Source organism: Dromiciops gliroides, chromosome 1 (assembly GCF_019393635.1).
Source record: "Dromiciops gliroides isolate mDroGli1 chromosome 1, mDroGli1.pri, whole genome shotgun sequence".
Taxonomy (NCBI): domain Eukaryota; kingdom Metazoa; phylum Chordata; class Mammalia; order Microbiotheria; family Microbiotheriidae; genus Dromiciops; species Dromiciops gliroides.
Window position 1 is genome coordinate 43,209,372 of NC_057861.1, and position 24,891 is coordinate 43,234,262.

Sequence of the window (24,891 nt, forward strand, 5' to 3'; positions counted from 1 at the left end):
AACAAGCATTTACTGAGTGCCCTCTTCTGTGTGGAGGAGCAGTTTGGTGTGTGTGTGTGTGTGTGTGTGTGTGTGTGTGTGTGTGTGTGTGTGTGTGTGTATGTTTAAGAGATACACAGAAATAGAGAGACAGAGAAAAACAGAGTGAGAGACACACACACACACACACACACACACACACACACACACACACACACCCTGGAAAGCAGGGAGCCCCTGTATGACACTGGTCAAGTCACAGAATTTCTCTGTACTTTCTAGACAGCTATCTGAATTTCAGAGAAAGTGCCAAACTGCTTTGATAGAGGGAGTTTCCTCAGTCAAGTAATCCTAGACCACAGATCCAGTTCTTATTTCTATCGTGTTCCCATTTTCTGCATCAAGCCTTTCCTGATCTCCCCCCCTCCCCCATACTAGTATCTTCCATACCCAACTACCTATAGTATATGCACTTTTATGCTATATACTTATGCTATATATATATATTTTATATGCCCTTGTTATCTCACTCATTAAAATGAAGTTCCTTTTGAGTAGAGATTGTTTCATTCTTTGTACATTCTTTGTATCCCCAGTAGCATCTAGTCGGCATTTTATAAATGCTTCTTGTAAATGTGCCAGATGGTGGGAATACAAAGACAAAAAAATGAAACTCTCGTTGAGAAAAATTCTTTGTTAACTTTAAGATGGTCTATAAGCATGAACTGCTGCAGCTGTCTCTAATTTAAGAAGAGGCCATTGAGACTCAAAGAGGCTGACTCCTTGTCCTAAAGCTATAGGTAGTGGGGTGGAGACTAGGACTCAGGTCTCGGCCTCCTGGTAGGTATTTATACCCTTTAGTGAAGTAGTGTGGTCTTATGTGAAGCAGGATTAAGATAAAAGGCTCAACACTTAGAATGGAGTCCTCCTACGGCTGCCAAAGCGTAGATGCATGACCTAGAAGGTGACCTTTTTTGTTGTTTTGGTTTTCATTGCTTAATTCCCCTGGAACTTACACATGTCTTGGGATATGCTACTCAAGGGGGGAAACTTTGATTTTTCATTTCCTTTATTTAAATGCTGGCTTCTGTTCCCTTTAGATGCTCTTAGCACCTCAAAGGATGTTAAAGAAATGCTAATTAGCCTTGGGAAGAGAGGTATGAAAAATGAGAGTCAGCTGGGTGGGTGGAAAGAATACTGTACAGAATGAAGAGCGCTGGGTTGAAATAGCAACTCTGTTACTGACTTGTCTTTTGACCTTGGTGGGCACATCCCTTCACCACTTGGAACCTCAGAGTCCTCTTTTAAAAAAGAAAGTGGTAGCATTGGATGAGCTATAAAATCTCCTCCAGCTTAGACATTATCTGAGTCCTAACATTCTCCGATCTAAGTGCTACAGCTCTCTTGGCAAGAGTCAGCAAATACCATTTTTCAGGGGTTACATAAGTTGAATAAACTCACCATCAGAGATATGCACAAACTACCAATTTGCCAAGGACTGGTAGACTGGAAGAATGCTGAGTGCTTCCACATGGCTGTAAATGCATTGCTCCCCAAGTTTGTTACTGCCAGCTGTGTGTTTGCTTCTCCTTGTTCATGTTCTCAACTAAAGTACTCCCCCATGCCTCATCGTAAACATTATTCCAGTGAAACACAAGCTCTAGGTGTCCTACCAATCAGAGAAGGCCCAACTAGGGCCCAAGGATGGACTGAATCTGGTGCCCAAGGGCCTACCTAAGTAAGTTGAGAGCTGATTATTGTCTCAAAGTTGGGCAACAGAAAATGAATACTTTAGCCACAATTCCATTCCATTCCATGACCATTTAAGTGCTTACTATTTGTAAGCAGCTATGTGGGTCAGTGGATAGAGCACTGGACCTGGAGTCAAGAAGACCTGAGATCTGGCCTCAGACATTTATTAGCTGTGTGACCCTGGGCAAGTCATTTAATCCTGTTTGCCCTCAGTTTCCTCATGTGTCAAATGAGCTGGAGAAGGAAATGACAAACTGCTCCAATATCCTTGCAAGAAAACCCCATGGACAGTAGACATGACTGAATGATTGAACAGTGGCATATGACCAGACAACAGTGTGTAAAGCACTGTCAAGGTGCTAGGGATGTGAATAAAAGAAGAGGGCCAGACCTTTAAGAAGCTTAAATGCTACTCGTGAAGAGCTGATTACTAAGCCATAGAGGGGCAAGCAAGGATTGTACCAACAGAATCAGAGTTAAGCGGCATGATGGGCAGAACACTAGGCCTGGAGTTATGAAGCACTGGAGTTCAAATCAGACTTAGACACTTACTGGCTGTGTGACCCTGGAAAAGTCTCTTAACATGTTTGCTTCAGTTTCCTCATCTATAAAATGGGGATAAGAATCTACCTTCCAGAGTTGTTGTGAGTATCAAATGAGTAATGTTTGTCAAGTGCTTTGCACAGTGCTTAGTGAGTTGCAAGTGTTATATAAATGAAGCAAAGAAATGAAAGAAAGAAAATACTTAGATGTACAAAAATATTGGTAGCAACTCTTTTCATGGCAGTAAAGAATTGGAAGTGAAAGGGGTGCCTATCCAATTAGGGGAGGGGATGAATAAATAATGGAATATTATTGCCTATGAGAAGTGACAAAGGGATAGTTTCAGAAAAAACTTGGTAAGACCTGTATCAGCTGATTTGGAGTGACATGAGCAGAAACAGAATAATTTATACAATAACAACAGCATCAAAAAGACAACCTTATAGTTGTAAGAATGTTTAGGATTCTTGCTAGCCACTACATAAATAAGTCAGTACAAATCACAGACATGTACAATGTTGTTTATTTATCCATTCAAGAGTGTGACACATCCCATCAGTAGGTGAGAGACATGTGTCTCACGATTCTACAGATGACATATATGTGGGTATACATACTTATGTGTATATGTGTGTTTGTATAGATCTATACATCCAGGTAGGTGGTATAGCAGATAGAGTTATGGTTCTGAAGTAAGGAAGACTCATCTTCTTGTGTTCAAATCTGGCCTCAGACACTTATGAGCTATGTGATCCTGGGCAAGTCACTTAACTCTGTGTGCCTCAGTTTTCTCATCTGTAATATGAGCAGAAGGAAATGGCAAATAACTTCAGTATCTCTGACAAGAAAATAATAAATGTCACAAAGAGTTGGACACAACTGAACAACAACAACACAGCTACACATACATACACTGAACAACTCTCTATATATAGTCATATACACACACATCCATATACATAAACACACATACAACCATATGCAACATATATAGTCTCTCCTCTTGAGCTACATGACCCAGAATTTGGTAAGATCAGCTGGGTTACACAGACTGGATAAAGCACATTTATTTTAAAAAGGGATGCTTATAAAAAATGGCATAGTCATTTGTATCAGACCAAGAAAATGGAATATATTTTTTTAATCAGTCAGTTAAATTAACATTTGTTAAGCTCCTACAATGGTGCCTGATTAAATAAAATAAAGAGAAATGGGTGAGTTCCTGGAATTAATTCAAAGCCTATGAGTTTTCTTTTGTAACTATAAAGTGATTGGGGGAAAGGGAAGCACTGAAAGAGTCATTCAGTACACTCAGTGTCACACAGGAAAAAAATCATGAAATGGAGTTGAGATGTTTTCACAACAATCTACTTTCACAAAAGACTTAGGAACTCAGTGGTCAGCCATGAAATGTAAGGACCATGATGAAGCATGTGAATCCACTTCCTGATAGAGAGATGAAAGACTCAAATACAGAACTGAACAAGTATTTTTCAGACATGGCCAATTGAGGGAGTTTGTTTTGCTTAACTATGCAAATCTTTTTAAGAGTTTTTGTTTTTCTTTTTTTTTTTCAATAAAGATAGGGAGAGAAAAAACACCAAATGCTTCTTGATTGAAAAAAATGAAATTAGAAGCATTGAAGGAGTGTGTTTTTTTATTATTTCCATGAGAAATGGCAATTGAGCTTAGCTATTGAAGGACAAGGACATTTAATTAATTGACAAGCTTTTACTAATCTTCACTGTGTGCCCAGCCCAGTACTAGATCATGTAATATGAGAAACTGAAGCAGACATGAATCCTTGCCTCAGTAAAGTTCCCAGAATGCTTCCCCCACCAAGTGGTTATTTTAAAAAACTATTTTCTATTAATTTAAATGTATTTGTGTTCTCCCTGTTAGAAAACAAGGTCCTTGAGGCCTGGGATGGTTTCTACCATACGGTTGTTGTTGTTGTTGCTATTCAGTAACTTTTGACTCTTTGTGACCCAATTTGGGCTTTTCTTGGCAAAGATATTGGAGTGCTTTGCCATTTCCCTCTCCAGTTCATTTTACAAGTGAGGAAACAGAAGCAAACAGGGTTAGGTGACTTTCCCAGGGTCACACAGCTACTAAGTGTCTGAGGCCATATTTGAATTTAGAAAGAGTCTTTCTGACTCCAAGCCCAGTGCTCTATCTACTGTGCCACCTACCTGCCACATGATAAGTGCTTAATAAATGCTTGTTTGTTTTTTTGGGGTTTTTTTTGGTGAGGCAATTGGGTTAATTGACTTGCCCAAGGTCACACAGCTAGTAAGTGTCAAGTGTCTGAGGCGGATTTGACTCAGGTACTCCTGAATCCAGGGCCGGTGCTTTATCCACTGTACCACCTAGCTGCCTCCCCCATTTGTTAATTAATTTGTTGATTGGTTGACTTGGTATTATATTTTCCTTTGCCATATGATGTCAACTCAACAGAAAGAGGGGCACTAAATGGCACATAAGAATTCCTCAGGACTGAACTGACTCAGAAAGCCATGTATTAAACATTATCTATGTTTTATTGAATGCATCCACTCATTTATTAATTTTGGCTAATATTTCCCAATTATATTCTAATCTGGTTGGGCTGTGAGGATGCATGTTTGGACAATCTCTGATGTAGTGGACCGATTTTGAACTTGGAGTAAGGAAGGCTCTGAGTTCAAGTCTCAACTCTGACACTAAGTTGGTTGGATGAACATGGACAGGTCACTTAGATTCCCTCAGCCATAGGTGTAAAATGGGCACAATGCAATACCCACAATTCAGGACTGTTGTCAGGTTCAAGTAACATAATGTATTGCATTCTGCAAACTTTAAAGCAATATATGAATCTCAGTTCTTGCTATTTGAATCCCTAGCTTCATTGCTCTCTTTGCAGACAAGGTGAGCTCTGGCCATGGTCCTGACTCAGCCTGTGCTAAGCCTTTTCTTACAGATGAGTACCTGGCTAACTGAGCAGTCATAGGCTGTGTAATGAAGCCTTTTGGCTCTCTGGGTCCACAGCACAAGATATGCTGAGTGGAGAAATGAAGGTGACCTTTGCCACTGCTGGAGTCTGCTGATTGGACTGGACTTGGGTATGTGACATTAACCCTGGGGCAGGGTCATAACTGATAGTGTTTGGCTCGATGCAAACTTCACAAACATATGCCTGAAACTGTAATGTAGAATTTTCATTATATCAACTTTAAAATCAATTTAAGTCTTGATGATGTGGAGAGAACTTGGGGCACAAGGGCCTTATTGGGGATACAGAACCCCGCGACTTTGTAAAGTCACTCCTTGGGAATCTGCCACTGGTGGGGATGAGGAACCAGGGAGCTATTAGGGCCAGGAGTTACTTACCTGGGTTTTGGCGAGATAGGAAAGTGCCATCTGATAATTTTCAATTTAAATGAGTTATTCCAGCTAACTGGGTACTACGCTCAGATGTTTTACGACTATTGAAGGAGTATGAATGTTGTGCATGTGTCTTTTAAATATTAATCCTGTAATGATTGGAATGACACCACCTTCTGGAGAGCTATTGTAGGAAAGCTCCACCATGAGGAGAAGGCACCTGAAGGAAAGCCATGCAGTCAGGACCCTTGTCGTCAGGAAGTGATGTTTGCTCAGGGGGTACTGTCAATCACAGCTATCAACCAATTAGCTTGGAGCCTGTGTGTGTGTGTTGGGGGGGGACAGGACATTTCCAGTTTTCACAGGAGGCTTGTGGAATGAAGGAGGTGTGGCTTGCACTCTTTCATGAGGACTCTCCCGGAGAGTGGAGCTAAAATGCGTTCTCCCTTGATAGATAGAAGAATCTAGGCCTTTTTATCTCTTTTTACCAAATTCTTATTCTCCTTAATAAATGCTTAAAAGTCTAACTCTTGTTAGAGCTTATAATTTAATGGTGACCACTCATTAGATATTTTAGACAGACTAGCTAGAATTTTAGCTCCTTACAGTCCCCAGGATCAAAGTCTCAATTCCCCATCCTAGTTACTTTGGTCTAGGTTGATTCTGCCTTGCGCTCCCCTCAGAGCAGTAATGTCAAACTCAATAGAAATCTGGGTCACTAAACCATAGGCAAGGATCCCTGATGGAGGCAAAATGACTTAGAAAACCACATATTAATATTATCTATGTTGCATTGTATTTTTATTATATTGTTAAATATTTCCTCAGTAAATATCAATCTGAATCAGTTCCTATATGGAAGTATTGCAGGCTGTGTATTTGATACTTCTTCCTCAGAAATTCACCTAGCTCAGGCTGCTGCAACTTCAGTATGGAGGTTGCCCTGCCTCACTCTAATGCTAGAGGAGTTGGATGAAAATCACAAATGGGAAAATTAATTAAAAAAAAACAAAAGGCAGGTGAAAAGAGTTCATTTAAGAACCCATTCACTGGCTCCATGGTTTATGCATATAAAATGAGATTGCAAATGAAGGCAAAGCTCCCCATGGCTTTATGAGAATTTTTATGGAATGCAAACGATTTTTGAATAATAGTTTAAACTGTAGTTTGTACTAGCACATTTATAACTGAATGTGGAAGCTGATGGAATCTGAGAACGACTCCCTCCACTGAGATGTTTCAGAGCCATTGACCCCTAAAGCCAGGAGGCTGCTCCTCTATGGCTTCTTCTTCTTCATCATTCTCATTGCCATCTTTATTATCATTCTCACTGCTGACCTTCACCATCACTTTCTTCATCACCATCATTTCCTTCCTCTCACCAAAGGTTCATAAGCATTTATTGTGTACAGAGACCTGTGTCAGGCAGCTTCTTCCTTCAAGGAACTTATAGACCATTGAGAAAGGTAAGAGAGCCATTCAAATAATTATAATGCAAGATAAGTGCATTAGCATCTTCTTTTTTATCTTCATCATCATTATTATTCATTGTCATCATTGTCCCCATCGTCCTTATCCATCACATTGTCATCAGCATCTTAATCGTCCCCCCTTTTCTTCATCATTGTCACTTTTGTTTTCACCATCATCATCATCTTATTCATAATCAGTGTCACCATTACTTTTCAGATCATAATTGAACATTTCATCTTCTTTATCATTATTTCCATTATTGTCACCATCACAATGGCCAACCCCTTTGTTTGCACCATCTTCATCGCCATCATCATCTTCATCATTACCCTTTATTGTCTTTGTTTTCATTTAGCTTTTATAATTGCTCGTAGTCACCACCACCATCAGTGGCCCATTTATCTTCATCTTCTTTATCACTATCATGATCAAATCAGCTTGAGCTTCATCACCTTCGTCATTATCGCCATCATCGTCTTCATTTCTGTTTGTTGCCTCAGTTATCACTAACAGCTCCATCATTACCATTACTTTCTTCACCTTCACATTAGCAACCTCCTGTCATCCCACTGCCATCTTGTCAAATCATCACCATTAGGTAGGCTCTACATTTCTTGGTGGGCTAAGGAGGCTTTGTCAGGAGTACTTCTCAAGGAAGGACATGGAATTCAAACTGGCTTATAAAACTGGAGTTGCCTCCTTAGTAGGTTTAGAGCACAGACCTCTAGATATAGACAGAATGGCCAAGGTGTGTCATTAGTTCCTACTTTTTCAGGTTCAACAATTTTTCTTTTTTTTTCTTTTTTCTTTTTGCAGGGCACTGGGGGTTAAGTGACTTGCCCAGGGCACACAGCTAGTAAGTGTCAAGTGTCTGAGGCCAGATTTGAACTCAGGTTCTCCTGAATTCAGGGCCGGTGCTTTATCCACTGCGCACCTAGCCTACCCCTCAACAATTTTTTCACAGAGTTTTTTATCTCTGCCCTAAGAAGAGTCCAACAGGCATGATGCCCAGCTCAGAGCCTGGGAAGCCGAATTGTTCTCTCAGTCTGAAAACCACCTGGAGGTGGCATTTCCTGACTGGACAATCTAAGCTTGATGTAGTTTGCTATCATTAATCTACATGCTATATCCCTGCTTCCATCTCCCCACTCCCTGATGCTTCCTTGCTGTGACATCTACCCAGCAACTTTGTTAATACCATCTTTATTCATTTTTCATACAAATTAATTTTGCTTCGATAAGTAGGACTTCATGATTATAACCCATTGCAATCAGGGCATTACTTCTAGCCAGCTGAGTGTGGATTCATCACACCCTTGGTTTTAAGTCTGCTACAGGGCCAAGTGGATGCTTTTAGGAGAGTAATTCTGACATACTTCCTGGACCATTAACAACAACAGTAACAGCTACAACTACTAGATTTATATAGTGTTTTAAGGCTTGCAAAATGCTTCATAAATATCATCCAATTTGATCCTCACACAACCATAGGAAGTAGGGAACATTATTATCCCCATCTTACAGATGAGGAAACTGAGACAGGGAGAAGTTAAGTGATTTATCCAGGGTCAGTCATTTAACAAATATTAAGTGCCTACTATGTGCCAGACACATAAATGCTGGGCATACAAAGAAAGACAAAGATTGTTCTTGTTCTCTAGAATCTTGTAGTGGGGGAGACAACATACACACCACTCTGCCCAAATAAGCTGTACTTAGTGTAAATTGGAGGTAATTAAGAGAGGAAAGGTGCTAGAATTAAAGAACAAGCAAGTGCAGCTAGGTGGTGCAGTGGACAAAGTACTGGCTCTGGATTCAGGAGGACCTGAACTTCGGACTCTTGACACTTACTAGCTATGTGACCCTGGGCAAGTCACTTAACCCTCATTGCCCCCACAAAACAAAACAAACAAAAACCAACATATAATGTATGTAAAGGAAACCATAAAGTGACAGACAATGTTGCCTCTTGTTATTTATGTGATGCTGGGCTGGGCCCTGAACATGGGGAGAGAGGAGCAGTCTTAAGAATCCTAAGCCTTGCAAACATTTTCCTTTTTGGATCAGACCGGGACTTTATGGCTGTCAGGGACTTCTGATGAGGAAACTCCTTTTACCCATGTTGTCTTGCACCACTTTTATAATTTACTGTCTTAAAACGTTGCCTGAGGCACAGAGAGTTAAAGAATTCCCTAGGGTCACATAGCCAATATAAGTCAGAGGTCAGACTTCAACCCAAGTCTTTCTGACCCTGAAGATAAGTCTCTCTCTCTTTTTTCTTTTCTATTTTCTTTTTTTTGCAGGGCAATGAGGTTTAAGTGACTTGCCCAGGGTCACACAGCTAGTAAGATTCAAGTGTCTGAGGCTGGATTTGAACTCAGGTACTCCTGAATCCATGGCCGGTACTTTACCCACTGAGTCACCTAGCTGCCTGGACAACTCTCTTAAGAAAAAAAAAAATCTGAAATTAACAAAACCATAGAGAATGGACATTTGCACATATGCATAATAGAACAGAGAGGATTGTATATGAAACTATAGGGAGGGAGGGAGAAAAAGAAGAGAAAGAGGGAGGGAGAGAAAGAAAGGAAGGAGGGAGGGAGGGAAAGAGAAAAGGAGGAAGGAAGGAAGGGAAGGGAAGGAAGGAAAAAGAGAGGAAGGGAAAGAAAGGGGGAGGAAAGGAAGGAAGAAGGAAGGTTGGTTGGTTTGTTACCATGGTCTGACTTCGTTGTGAACCTTTGAGTTCCGAGGTGGCTGTGTTGTTTCTAGATTTCTAAGATGTAAATGTTTAAATGCTCACATTGAAGACTGAACACCTAAGCTCTCAGGAGCTAATTTGGGCTCTAGCACCCCTGTGCTTGGCACTGGGGGGAGCAGAGATACAAAGACAACAGAATGTAACTGTACTTGCTCTCTAGGAGTTCACATTCTACTAGGAAGAAACAACACCTCATATACACTGATAAGCAAATACAAGATACCTCTTTGTTAGGTGGGGGGCACTAATAATTGGGGAAGAATCTACCTTCCCTATAAGAGGTAGAAACTGAGTCTGAGCTTTGAAGGAATCAGGGATTTCAAGGGGTGCAGGGGAGCAGGGAAGTATTGCAGGTTCGGGGGACAGCCTGGTGTGGGTATTGAACCAGAAGACAGAAGGATGAGCTTGAGATACAGTAAGGTTAGTTTAGCCAGGATGTAGAATTTGTGAAGAGGATAGGAATGGGACTGACCTGTAAGTTTATTTCAGGAACTTCTGGATGAGAAAGCTCATCCTACTAATTCTAGTCTGCACCTTCTCTACAACAGCAGAGTTGGTAAAGGGGAGCAAGGTGGCCCAGTGGCTAGAGCACAAGGCTTAGGGTCAAGAAGACCTGAGTTAAAATTCTGCCTCAAACACTTATTAGCTGTGTGACCCTGGGCAAGTCACTTAACCTTAGTTTTCCTCACCTATAAAATGGAGATCTACTTCCCACAGTTGTTGTGAGGATCAAATGGGATGATATTTGTAAAGTGTATAGCTAGTGCTGGCACAAAGTAGTAGGCTTCCACCAGTCACGAAGGCACAAAAGTAGGTACTGTAATGAATGTGTCTTCCCTCTCTTATAGATTTAGTTGCTTCAAGGCCTGAAAGGTTAGAGGACTGGTACTAGATACCTCAGGCCAGTGTGTGTCAGAGACAAACCCTTGAGCCAGATCTTTCTGAGTCTGAGGGTGGCCTCTCCCTCTACTGCATTGGCGCTATCAGGCAGGGAAGGTAGGTTGAGTGGAGGGCTTGACATGCCTGGCCAAGGCACTTAGGCCTTTATCCTAGAGGAGACAGGAGTCAGAGAAGGTTTTCTGAGTAAGGCAATGATATGGTCAGATTTTGAGAGATACTTTTGGCAGCTTGTGTGAGGGGTGGGTTGGAGACCTGGGAGGCTGGAGCAGCAGCTCCTCATGTGTTCCTCCCTTGTTTGCATCTGCTTTTTACCTGGCTGTGCCCACATCCCTCTGTTTCCTGTGCCCCTCCATCCCCCTCTCCCTCTTCCCCCTTAGTCCTCTCTCTTCCATGCCCCCTCCCCTCAAACCTTTTCACGCCTCATTAAGTATCTGCATCCTCCTGGAGGTGCTGATCTCAAGGCTGCTCCCATACTTCAGGGTGGGGGGGAGGGACAATGGCACGAGGAGGCAGGTGGATGCGGTCAATGTGCCCAGGACTAATTGTTTTTGCTGTTTCAAATGGAGTTAACATTTTGGGCAATGCTGCCTAACAAGCAGAAAATTGTTATTAATTTCATTAGAAATTTAGTGTAATGGCACGAATCGGGATGAAACCTTTTTTTTTTTGGTGGGGCAATGGGGTTAAGTGACTTGCCCAAGGTCACCACAGCTAGTAATTGTCAAGTGTCCGAGGCCGGATTTGAACTCAGGTCCTCCTGAATCCAGGGCAGGTGCTTTATTCACTGTGTTATATAGCTGGCCCCCCTGGGATGAAACTTTTGAGTAATGATGTCAAAATTTGTGCGAGCATGTGCATTGTATGTGTTTATGAGTGATGTGGTAGTATCTCTGTGTGTGGTGTTTGTGTGGCATATATGTATGTGGTGTGTGTAGTGTTTGTAGCATGTGTTGTATGTAGGATGTGTTAGCATATGCATATGGTGCGTGTGTGTGTGCATGGATAATATTCTGATCCCTATGTCTGGCTGTTGCATCATCCTGTTAGCTGGACAGACTGACCTTGGCTATTTCCAAGCTGCTGTACCAGAGAGGGGGCTGAGTCTGGAGGTAGGGTGGAAGCTGAGAATGGGTAGAACTATTAGGGATTTGGGTGTAACCCTGCCTCCAGGCCCTCTCCAGATTTTACAAATGAGGAGGCAAGCCCTCAGTGGGCAAGTGACTTCCCAGAGGTTACCATAGCAGCCAAATGTCAGAGTTAGGAGTAGAACTTGGGTCTCTGGCCTTCTAGTCCAGGGACCCTGCTTCTGCACAAACCTGATTGAGATCAGAATCACACACTTGGCCGCCTGGTTCTATTCACATCCGTCAGTACATTGTAAGTTTACACCATTGGTGAGTTCTGGGACATGAGTCAGGAAGACCTGAGTTCAAATCTGGCCTCAGACACTTACGAGCTGCATGATCCTGTACAAGTCATATAACTTCTGTCTGGCCTCAGTTTCCTTGCTTGTAATTTGGGGATAATACATCCCCCTCCCAGGGCTGTTGTGAAGACCAAATGAGATAATATTGTAAAGGGCTTAGCACATAGTAGATACTTAATAAATGTTCTTGCCCACCCCCACCTCTCCAAGGTCACACATTATTTCTCATTTTGTCTTTGTATCCCTAGGGTTTAGCACAACAGACACTTGAGAAGTCTCGTGGATTGGACTGTCTTGAGGGATGGCTATCCTTCACAATTTTCATGTTTTGACATGTCTGTATCATGCTGGAGGACCTGAAGAAAGAGCTTGAGGAGACTCTAGGTTTCACTGGGCTTACTTGAGTTTGGTTCTGGGACTTGCTCATAGGGATGAAAATAATAATAGTTATAACAGCAAGCAGTTTGATAGCACCTCAAGATTTCCAAAGCACTTCTCATGTTATCTCATTTGATCCTCACAGTGACCCTATGAAATAGGTGCTTTTATTACCCATATTTTTTAGACGAGTTATCAGTCAATAAATATTTATTAAGCACTTACTATATACCAGGCATGGTATTAAGTAATCGACAATATTTTCTCATTTGATCTTTTTTTGAGGGGCAATGAGGGTTAAGTGACTTGCCCAGGGTCACACAGGTAGTAAGTGTCAAGTGTCTGAGTCCAGATTTGAACTCAGGTCCTCCTGAATCCAGGGCCAGTGCTTTATTCACTGCACCACCTAGTTGCCCCTGTCATTTGATCCTAATAACAACTCTGTGAGTAAGGTGCTATTATGAACCCCATTACAGTTAAGGAAACTGTGGCAGACAGAGGTTAAGTGACTTGTCTAGGGTCCCACAGCTAGTAACTGTCTGAGGCAGGATTTGAACTTAGGCTTTCCTGACTCCAGTCCAAGCACTCTCTTCACTGCACTATCTAGCTACTTGTAATAATAAATAACTCACATTTATATAGCTCCTTAAGGTTTGCAAAGTGATATATATATATATGTATACATATTATGTGATTTGATCCTTACAAAAACTCTATGAGGAGGGTGCTATCATTGTTTCCATTAAACTGAGGTTCCAAGAGGCTGTGACTTATCCAGGTTGGCACAGCTAGTAATTGACTGGCTAGATGGAGGCATGCATGGTTGGCCTCTGTAACAGGAAAGCATAATGGGCATCTGGAACAACTCATGTTTAGGGATGTGCATGAAGAGTGAAGGAAGATTCTTGGTACTGAAATACCTAGGGAGGAAATGTGTTATTTTTTTAAAAAAAGGTATTGTAGTGGGGCAGCTAGGTGGCGCAGTGGATAAAGCACCAGCCCTGGATTCAGGAGGACCTGAGTTCAAATCCAACCTCAGACACTTGACACTTACTAGCTGTGTGACCCTGGGCAAGTCACTTAACCCTCATTGCCCACCCAAAACAAAATAAAAGGTATTGTAGTGAAGCTCATTGTTGGAAAATATATTTAAATGTTCAAATATTTAATATTATTATTTCTAAGTATTAAATTTCCAAAACATGGAGAACTTTGGAAGCAAAAAAGAAACTGATGAGAAATAACATAGTGTAAGAACTGGAGACCAAAGGAAAAGAACTGTGTGGGCTTGGAAAAATATATATACATACACACATATAGGATCATAACAAAACTTACAACTGACACAGTATCTTTGTTGTTGTTGTTGTTATTGAGTCATTTTTCACCCCTGTCCTTCTCTTCATGATCTCATTTGGGGTTTTCTTAGAAAAGATTTGGAGTGGTTGGCCATTTCCTTCTCTAGCTCATTTTACAGATGAGGAAACTGAGGCAAACTGGGTTAAGTAACTTGCCCAGGGTCACACAGCTAGTAAATGTCTGAGGCCAGATTGGAACTCAGGTCTTCCTGACTCCAGGTCTGGTGCTCTATCCACTGTGCTACCTAGCTGCTTTCCATGCATTATCTCATTTGTACCTCCACAACTCATGAGGAAACTGAGCTTCAGAGAGGTTAAATGTCTTGCCTATGGAAACCCAGCTAGTAAGTGTCAGAGGAACGATATGAATGTTCCAACACTCACTCTGCTGCCGTAAGCTATTTCTAAAAAATAAAAAAACCCCAACCCAAACCTCCAAAACCAACCATCTTCATTTTTATATGGAGGTGGCTGTGACAGAATCTCCTCCCTATGACTACTGGTTACTTCTGCTCGTTGCTGTGTGCACCTAGGGACCAAAGAAAAGTACCATCAATTTTTCAATCAATAAGCATTTATTACGTATCTGTTACAGAATAGGTACTGAGGTAAGCACTGGGGATACAGAGACAAAATTAAAACAATGCCTACCCTCAAGAAGCTTATATTCCATCATGGTGTGTGCCCACCACATTGGGGGTAGGGAGAGAGGACAAAGGCATTTCTACTTATTTATTGACACATTTATTTGTATACTTACATTTATATATATATTCATTCATTTATTAACTTATTGATTGATTCATTTATTTATTTATTTTTGGTGAGGCAATTGGGGTTTAGTGACTTGCCCAGGTCACACAGCTAGCAAGTGTCAAGTGTCTGAGACGAGATTTGAACTCAGGTTCTCCTAACTCCGGGTTGGTGCTCTATCCATTGCACTATCTAGCTGACTCCTAAGGTATTTTTAAACATAACCTCCTGAACAGATGTCTGACAACCCAACTCAACAAGTCTAAAAATATGCTTGTTATCTTTATGCCTAAGCCTACTCCTGCAGATTTCAGAATCACAGAATCTCAAGAGCTGAAGGAAAATTCAGTAGTAGTTTACTCTCAACCATAATAGAAGAATCCCTCCCCAACACACCTGACAAGTGGTCATCCATCCTCTGCTTAGAGACTCCAGGGAGGGGGAGGGAGTCCATTCCCTACTTGAACAGCCATATTGTTAGAAAGTTTTCTCTTACATCAAGACTAAATCTGCTTCTGAAACTCATGCCTAATTAATTGGCTTCTGCTCCTGCTCCCTGCTCCCTGGAGCTACAAAGAACACATCTAATTCTATTTCTACAAGACATTCTTTCAAATCCCTGAAGATGGCTATCTGTTTTCCCCCTCCCCATCCTTCCTAGCCCTTCCCCCCAACTTCACAATCAGCCTTTTCCTTCAGCTAAAACATCCTTAGCTCTTCCAACCAATCCCATATGGGTAGGAACATGAGGCTCTTTACTGTTGTTTGCTGTTCACTGGACATTCTCCACATCATCAACGCCCCCTTTCTAAAATATGGTTTGCCGAATTGAACAGGGTGCTCCAGATGTGCTCTGACCAGGACAGATCATCTCCTTCAATGTAGCCGAAGATCATATTCCCTTTTTGACTTTATCACACAATTGACCCTCACTTGAACTTGCAGTCCACTATAACCCATACTGCTTTCTAGCCATTCCTCTCTACTATTGTACACACGAAGTCTAATTCTTGAACTGAAGCATAGCCCTACAAAATTTCATTTTAAATTCAGCCAATTGTCTAGGTTGTTGAGATGTTTTGAACCTGACTGCCATCTAGCATGTCAACTGTCCCTCTGGTTTTGGTATCGTTGGCAAATTTGGTGGTGTGTTATGTCCACCTTACCCAAATATTTCACGGCCTTCCACAATCTGGTACTAGTCTACTTTCCAGACTTAATGCCCATTATCTCTTTCATTCATTGTCAATCTCCAGTCAAAAGACCTCCTTCCTGCTCAGCACTCAGCCTCCCACCTTTTCTTGGCTTTGCTCAGACTTGAACACACTCCCTCTCTCTTCTTTCTCACTGAATTCCTAGCTTTCTTTAATGTTTGGGTTGTGCTGTCTCCTCAAGAGATCCTGATCACTTAGTGGTGAGTGTTTTTCTCGATCCACTTAGTGGTGAGTGTTTTCTGTATTCCTCAAATGATCAGGTATAGGCCTAATCCATTTCCATGTGGGAGGCCCTCAGGCTAATACAAGCTCTTTGATTAGCAGGGTCTGTTTTTTCCCCACCTTGTCTTTGCAATCCCAGTAACCTAGGAGGGTTCCTACACAGAGCATATTGGATGGCACTGATTTTGAAATCAAACACCTGGAAAAGATCACTGGTTTTCTTGGAATCAAGAGCCTGTGTTTACATCCCACAATTTGACATCAGCTATCTGTGGGATGTTGGACAAATCTGTTAAACCTTCTTCCTAGGCCTTAGTCTACTCATCTGTAATATGGGTTGTATTGGACTAAATGGACCTCTGGGATTTCTTTCAATTCTGTATCTGTGACCTTATTATGATCTATGAACATGGCTCTCTGTGTGATCTCTGGGCTTTAATTTCCTCCTCTGTATATAAAAGAGGAGGGATCAAGTTATTCAGTCCCACACTGTTTAAAGTAGTATATAAAGATGCCAATTGAAAAGGTCTCTGACTTTGCACAAGACTCCCCTTCTAACAGCCAGAAAACTTGGCCTGCCCCCAGGGGTCACCTATAAGTTATCTAACCAGTTGAGAAAGAAGCAGGTGTTGGCATTCCAACAGACCCCTGAAGAGCAAAGGTAGTTCTGAGCTTAGACAGAAAAGGTTGATATCAAGGAGGGTCGTTCGCTCTCCAGGATCTCAGAGCAGAAGACCAAGGGTGAATAAAATCCCAGAGTCTGGACTTTTCCGCAACTTACCCCTCCCAGTGCATATCTATATCTACATCTACATATTAATATATATGTATACACACATAAATATGAAATATAAATAAATATATTATATAGAATTACATATGCGTATATGTATGTATGTGTGTGTGTGTGAATATATAAAATCTGCCATTCTGTTACCCAGTTTCCATCCAAATAATTTTGCCTCAATCACAAGGAGGCTGGGGGACAGAGATAGATATAAATATAAAATTAAAACCTAAAGGTTAGGAATTTTCCTAACTGGGGGCTTGGAGCTATTGTGACTGAACTTGTAACTTTTCATCTAAAATAAATTCCCTAAAGCTGAAGGGAATGGAGCCATGTGGACTTTAGGGACCACTATATTTTCCCCTAGGCTTTGAATAATGTAATTATTATGACTGGATTGTACATGTAAAATAGGGATAATAATTCCTATAATGGCTATGTGGAGAGAGCATTGGATTTGGAGTTAGGAAGATCTGTGTTTGAATCCTGCCTCAGATACTTACTACCTGGTGTAAATCATTTAACCTTTTAGCCTCATTTTCTTCATCTGTCAAAGGGGATAATAATAATTCCTATCACACCGGGTTGTGAAAATCACATGGCATAATATTTATCTATCTATCCATCATCTATCTATCCATCCACCCATCCATCTATCTATCCATCTATGTATCGAGGGTTTTAACATCTAAATGTTACTTATTGCTATTATTATTTATTCAAGTGCCTACTTTCCCGGGTTGTTGTACTTTGTAAATATTACAATGCTACAGAAATGTCTGCTGTTATTATTCTATGAAGTCTCCTGTGTAGGTGGGGATGCTTAGGCCCTAATGTGTCTTCTGTGTGTCTCTTTCTACTCCCGAAGAGCAGGTTGGACAGTTCCCCTGACATTCTGAAGCCCCCTCTACAGCTTCATGTCCTTTCTTTAAAAGAAAGCATCCACTGCCTACCTTTGCATTTATGAACTTGAGCCTCTTGAGAAATCCAGGAGAATTAAGTTTCAATTGACCTCCCAGACTTTGGACTTCAGAAAAGCTTTTTGAAAATTGGGGCTTCGGGTTAATTTGAAATTCAAATGGTCCTTAGTCGATTAGCTTCCTATGGTCCAGCAGGTTGGTTTGTCCCCTGGGGAGGCATCATGGTAGTAAGTAATTGGGCCTTTTATCCCCAGTACACAGAGAGTTGCCAGCTTCCTCCTGAAGATTATAGGCTTCCTAGAGCACATTGTCAATACAAAAGACCTCCCCCTCTGGCTTAGATGCCCCCAACCTCTAATTCAATTAGATTGGACTGTCTGTACCCTTCCTGGGCCCCCCAAGGAACTGTGGGCACTCTTTCCCCCCTCAAGGGTGACAGATTAATCCTCCCAGGTAATATCCTGTGTACTCCCAGCTGGGCAGAGTTAATGACTTGAGTGAAGAACAAAGGGAGGCTGGCCCAAGAGCCTTGGGAACTGGTAGGATAGAGGATGATGGGCTGGCTATCATTTTGAAGACTGATATGAGTTGGTAGGCTAGACACTTCCAACTGTAGTTGATACTCAGCTTGCCAGCTGTACTGGGCTCTGGAGGGCCAAGACACAGGATAGGCATGGTTAGGGCAGTAGGGAGGCAGCTTGGAGAAGAGGCACAAACTGTGGCTCCTGCTTAATGATTTTATCTATCACTTATTAAGCATGTGCTAGAATTGTACTAAGCACGAGGGAAACAGATTACAAGCAAACAAGATGATTCTTGCCCTCAAGAAGCTTACACTCTAATAGGAAAAGGCAACACATAAAAACAAGGCAGCTGGAAAGGTGGTTCAGGAGAGTGAGACACGGGAAGAAACTTATTCATGATTAGAACTGTCTCAGAGTAGAATGGGCTACCTCTAGAATGTCAGAGGTGGGAAGGCCCTTAGAACACAGGATGTCAGAAGAGGGAGGACCCTTAGAATGAAGGATGTCAGAAGTGGGAGGGCCCTTAGAACATAGAATGTCAGAGGTGGGAAGGCCCTTAGAACACAGGATGTCAGAAGTGGGAAGGCCCTTAGAACAGAGGATGTCAGAAGTGGGAGGGTCCTTAGAACATAGAATGTCAGAACCAGAATGGACTTGAGAGCACAGGACAGAATTCTAAGGGACCTTAAAGATCATCTAGTTGAGTTCTTTCCTTCTCTTGATGAGGAAGCAAGGGCTAAGGAAAGGAAAATGACCACCCAGGGTCCTATAGTAGGTGGCAGAGCTGGAATCCAAACCCAGATGCTCCAACTCTAAATCTTTCTGCCATCTTGGAAGATGGACCCATTGAAGTTGAACATAGGCCATTTCAGGGACTGGGGGTGGTGGTGGTGAGCATGAGAAAAATCTCTCCTGAAAATAACTTCACATAATGGTGTTCTAGCCATGGGGTGTGGGTGGGGAAGTGGGGCCCCGATCCCTCTCTTGACCTTGAAATGAAAATGAAGTGATTGCTTAGGTGCAGAGAGGAAGGCTGAGCCTTTTTCTTTTTTGTTTTTTTTTTTTTTTCATTTGTGAGGCAATTGGGGTTAAGTGACTTGCCCAGGGTCACACAGCTAGTAAGTGTCAAGTGCCTGAGGCTGGATTTGAACTCAGGTCCTCCTGAATTCAGGGCCAGTGCTTTATCCACGGTGCCACCTAGCTGCCCCCCTTACTATTCTTTGAACAAGACACTCTGTTTCTCGATTCTCCAAATTTTTCCTGGCTGTTTGGTACCTGGAGTACTCTTCCCTCCTCATCTTTGCCTTCTCTCTTTCCTGGCTTCTTTCAAGTTTTAGCCAAAGTCTCATCTTCTGCAAGAAGCTTTTTCAGTCTATCTTAATCCTAGTGCTTTCCCTCTGAGAGGATTCCAAATTTATTTTGCATATATCTTGTTTGTTCAGTCATTTGAATATTACTTTCTCCATTGGACTGTGGAATTCTTGAAAGCAGGCACTGATTTTTGTCATTCTTTGAATCCTTAGTGCTAGCACGTAGCACACAGCAAGTGCTTAAATAATGCTTATTGGGTTTTTTATTAAAAAGCCTACTATGTGCCAGGTGGGCAGCTAGGTGGCATATTGGATACGTCAATCAGGAAGACCTGATTTCAAATCTGGTCTCAGACACTTCAATTACCTTCTGTTCACTTCAGTTTCCTCATCTGTAAAATGGGGACAATAACAGCACCCGCCTCCTAGAGCTGTTGTGAGAATCAGAGATAGTATTTGTAATGTGCTTAGTACACTGCCTGGCACATGGTAGGCTTATTTTCTTTACCTAACAAATTATATATGTATGTGTATGTGTATGTGTATGTGTATGTATATATATATATGTATATATGTATGTGTATGTGCATATGTATATATACATATACACACACACACATACATAAATAGATATAAAATTCATATATTTAGTAGTTAAATTCAAGATAGTTTAGGAGGGAGGTCACTGGCAGTTTGGGGAAACAAGAAAGGCTTACTGCAGAAAATGGTGCTTGAAATGCATTTTAGTATTAATTAGTAATAATAATAACAGTAACAACAACACTAGTAAATAATAATAAACATTTTTATTTAAAGTTTTGAATTCCAAATTTTTTCCCTCCTTCCCTCTCTTCCCTCCCCTCTCCCTGAAGTGGTAAGCAATCATATATAGGTTATACATATGCAATTATGCAAAACAATACCATATTAGTAATTTTAGATATTATTATTTTTAAATGAACATTTATATTTAACTTTTTTGAGTTCAAATTTTATCCCTCTCTCCTTCCCTCCCCATACCTCCCTTTGAGGCGGTAAGCAATCAAATAGGTTTTACACGTGCAATTTTGTAAAACATTTGAAATGCATTTTAAAGAGAGACACTATGAGAGAAAGTTAAAGAGGGAGTGCATTGTAGGTATGGGGCACAGAGTAAAGTCACAGTGATGGGAAATGTAGTGCTGTGCATGAATAAAAAAGCCAAGGCTGGTTTAGCAGGACCACAGGGTGTGAGAGGGAGAGTACTGTCCAAGGGGTCTGGAAAAGGAGGTTTGGGTCCAGCTTGTATAAGGCTTCAAAAGCTCAACAGAGGAGTTCATATTTTATTCTTGAGCAGGGGTTTGTCCCTCTCCCCCAGTCTATGGATACATTTCAGGGAGTTTGAACTTGGATGGAATAAAAAAATTCCCTTTTTTTTTTTTTGGTGAGGCAATTGGGGTTAAGTGACTTTCCCAGGGTCACACAGCTAGTAAGTGTCAAGGGTCTGAGGCCACATTTGAACTCAGGTCCTTCTGAATCCAGGGCTGGTGCTCTATCCACTGCACCACCTAGCTGCTCCCCCAAAATCCCATCTTTATTTTCACTAACTCGTACTGAAATTTAACCTGTCTTTCAATTATCAGGATAAAAAAAATTACTCAAAGGAACTGTCCATGGGCTCACCACCAGACTTGTCAAGAGGGGTCCTTGACAAAAGATAGGTGAGGAACGCGTGTCCTGGAGATTAGAGGAAGCCACCGATTAAGTAGGGGAATCATATCACATGCTCAGAGCTTTCTCTGGGGTCCCCATTTTTCTCCTCAGTCATGGGCTGTGTCTTGGCTTAGGAATGGTTCTTTCACCAGAAAAGTGGAGGTTGAATTCGCCGCCCCTTGACAGGAAGAGGTTTTGCAAACTCATTCCTCTCCTGGGCGAGCCCTCTGGTTAAGTCTTTAGGCGGCAGAAGGAGGGGTTCTAACCCTCCCAAGACCTCTCCCCTGAGAGATCAGGGATTCAGAACTTCCACGCCATAATCTTGGACGACGCATTTTTAATTACATTTTATAAAGATTTTATAAGAGCGGGCTGAATATCATTACTGATGGGGGACTATGGCGGCCAGACTAGATTTATGCGGGAGACAATTACATTTTACAAGCGGAGGCAGAGAGCGGAGGTAATTAACAAGAATAATGAAAGGACCACCGTTTCATAAATCACTGACATAAAAGAGTAAATAATAGGCGGCAGGAGACCCTGAGCCAGGCTCTGCATCAGTCACCTGCTGAGGTGCTGGGCCCCTCACCCACTCGTCAGAGCTCTCTCCTGTGCTGAAAAGGTCATCCTGTGAGCTCATTCTATGGATGCATCCTAGGAAAGAGGGTGTTGGCAGAGTTCTGTCCCTTACTCCAGTACAGAAAATTCTAGAATGATGGGGTGTCCATGTCCTGGAGCAGGTGTGGGGATGGACCTCCAGGGCTATCCCAAACCAGATGCAACCCCTGATGTCCTTTTAAGTCCCAACTAAATTATTTTGTTGTTCATTTGTTTCAGTCGTGGCCAACTCTTTGTGACCTCTTTTGGGGTTTTCTTGGCAAAGATACTGAGGTGGTTTGCATTTAAAGATGAGGAAACTGAGGCAAACAGGTTTAAATGACTTGCCCAGGGTCACACAGCTAGCAAACATGTAAGATCTGAAACTCATGAAGATGAGTTTTCCTGATTCCAAGCCCATTGTTCTATCCACTGTGCTACCTGGCTGCCCCAAATTCCTTTAAGTCCCAACTAAAATCCCATCTTTTATAGGAAACCTTTCTCATCCCCTCTTTATTCCAGAGCACTCTCTCTGTTAATTATCTTCTATGTATCCTATATATAGCTGGTTAGTACATATTTATTTGCTTGTTCTCTTCCTTGAGGGTAGGGACTGTCCTTTGCCTCTTTTTGTATCCTCAGTGCTTAGCATAATGCTTGACATATAGTTGGAACTTAATAAAATGTTTATTGATTGACTTGTTGTTCCTACTATCCTTAGTTTCACAAGATCTCAGAGCTAGAGGGACCATTGAGGTTGTCTTATCTAACTTCCCTTTCAGTCTATTGTTTTTTTGCAGGACAATGAAGGTTAAGAGACTTTCCCAGGATCACACAGCTAGTAAGTGTAAAGTGTCTGAGGCAGGGTTTGAAATCAGGTCCTCCTGAATCCAGGGCTGGTGCTTTATCCACTTCACCACCTAGCTGCCCCTTCCCTTTCAGTCTATAGAAGGAATTCTTAACCTGTGACCTTGTTTCTTAAAAAAATATTTTGATAAAAGATTTCAATATAATTGGTTCCTTTGTAATCCTGTATATTTTATGTTGTGGAAGGAAGAAAAGAAATAAACATTTATTAAATGCTTACTTAATATACTAGTCACAGTGCTAAGTACAGGGGAAACAAATAGAAGCAAAAAGACAGTCCCTGCCCTTAAGGAGCTTACATTCTAATGGGAGAAGACAACACACAAAAAGGGCTTGGGGAATGAAGGCCGGTTGGCTACAGCCCCTCTACCAAATGGAGTTTTTTTTTTTGTTTTTTTTTTGCAGGGTAATGAAAGTTGACTTGCCCAGGGTCACACAGCTAGTAAGTGTAAAGTGTCTGAGGTTGGATTTGAACTCAGGTCCTCCTGAATCCAAGGCCAGTGCTTTATCCACTGTGCCACTTAGCTGCCCCTGCTCCAGGAGATTGAAAAGGGGATCAGTCCTTGAGGTGTGATGAACAGAACATTTAAAAATTATGCCTTTAGGGGCAGATAGATGACGTAGTGGATAAGCACCGGCCCTGGATTCAGGAGTACCTGAGTTCAAATCCGGCCTCAGACACTTACTAGCTGTGTGACCCTGGGCAAGCCACTTAACCCCAATTGCCTCACCAAAAAACAAAAACAAAAACAAACAAACAAACAAACAAAAAATTATGCCTTTAGGGGGCAGCTAGGTGGTGCAGTGGATAAAGCATTGGCCCTGGATTCAGGAGGACCTGAGTTCAAATCCAGCCTCAGACACTTCACACTAGCTGTGTGACCCTGGGCAAGTCACTTAACCCTCACTGCCCTGCAAAAAAACCCCAAACCCCCAAACCAAAAAAAATTACGCCTTTAAAGTCATGCTCCTGCTGGACTTCACCAGACTGTCAAGGGGGTCCATCACACAAAAAATGTCAAGAACCTCTGCTATAGCATCCTGGACAGGTGGCCAGCCAACCTTGGATTGAACAGTTCTAAAGATATGGGAGGGGAATCCTTGCCTACTAAGACAGTTAATTTCATTATTGAGAAGTTCTGATCATTAGGTAATGCTTCTTCATATTAAATTCCAACAGATCTCTCTGTATTTTCCATCCATTGATCCTTGTTTTGTACTTTGGAGCAACCCAACACTAGTGTGGTATAGTAGAGGTAGAGTGTTCTCTGTGAAGTCAGAGGATTTGGGATCAAACCTTGCCTATGATGATTACTATCTGTGTGATCTTGGACAAGTCACCTAACCTCTTCCTCCTTCTGCTTCCTCTTTTTCCTTCCTTTTCTACTTTTTCTTCCCCCCTTTTTTCCTCCTTCCTTCTTCCTTTTCTACTCTCATACTTCCTCCTCTTTCCCTTATATCTCCTCCTTTCTTCTTTCCATCCTTCTTCCTTCCTCCTCTTCTTTTATTTTCCTCTCCCCCTTCCTTTACCTTTTCCCTCTTCTCCCTCTTCCTTTCCACCCTCCTTCCTCCTCTTCCTGCCCCAGAATGAAAGGATCAGTTTCCATTTCAGAAATTGTCCCAGGCCATACCTATGTTCCTAGTATTTTTATAACCCATAATATTAAGGGGTCCATTGGGGGAGAGAATAAGGTTAGATTAGTGGCTGCCCCAATGGCAGGTTTCTGCTAAATGAGCAGCCTCATCACCTGCAGGCCCCTCTTCCCAAGGAAGAGGGAAAGGGCCCAGGTTAAATGCACAGCAATCATAGCCCACTGCCCCCACTCTCCTACAGTTGCAAAAATGCTGTTATTTTTTTCATGCTCTCCCTATTGGGCTGGAGGGAGGAGCATTATATTCTCATCAAGTAGCTGCCTCCCAGAGAGCACTTAGCTCAGATTTCTCAGCTTGTGAGGTGCATGAAGCTTATTTCCATTAATTCTCCAATTCCCCCACCATTCTTCGAAGGGGAGGGAGGCAACTCTAAAGTGGTACCCTTCCCCGTTACAATTACCATATGATTGATTGGGTCC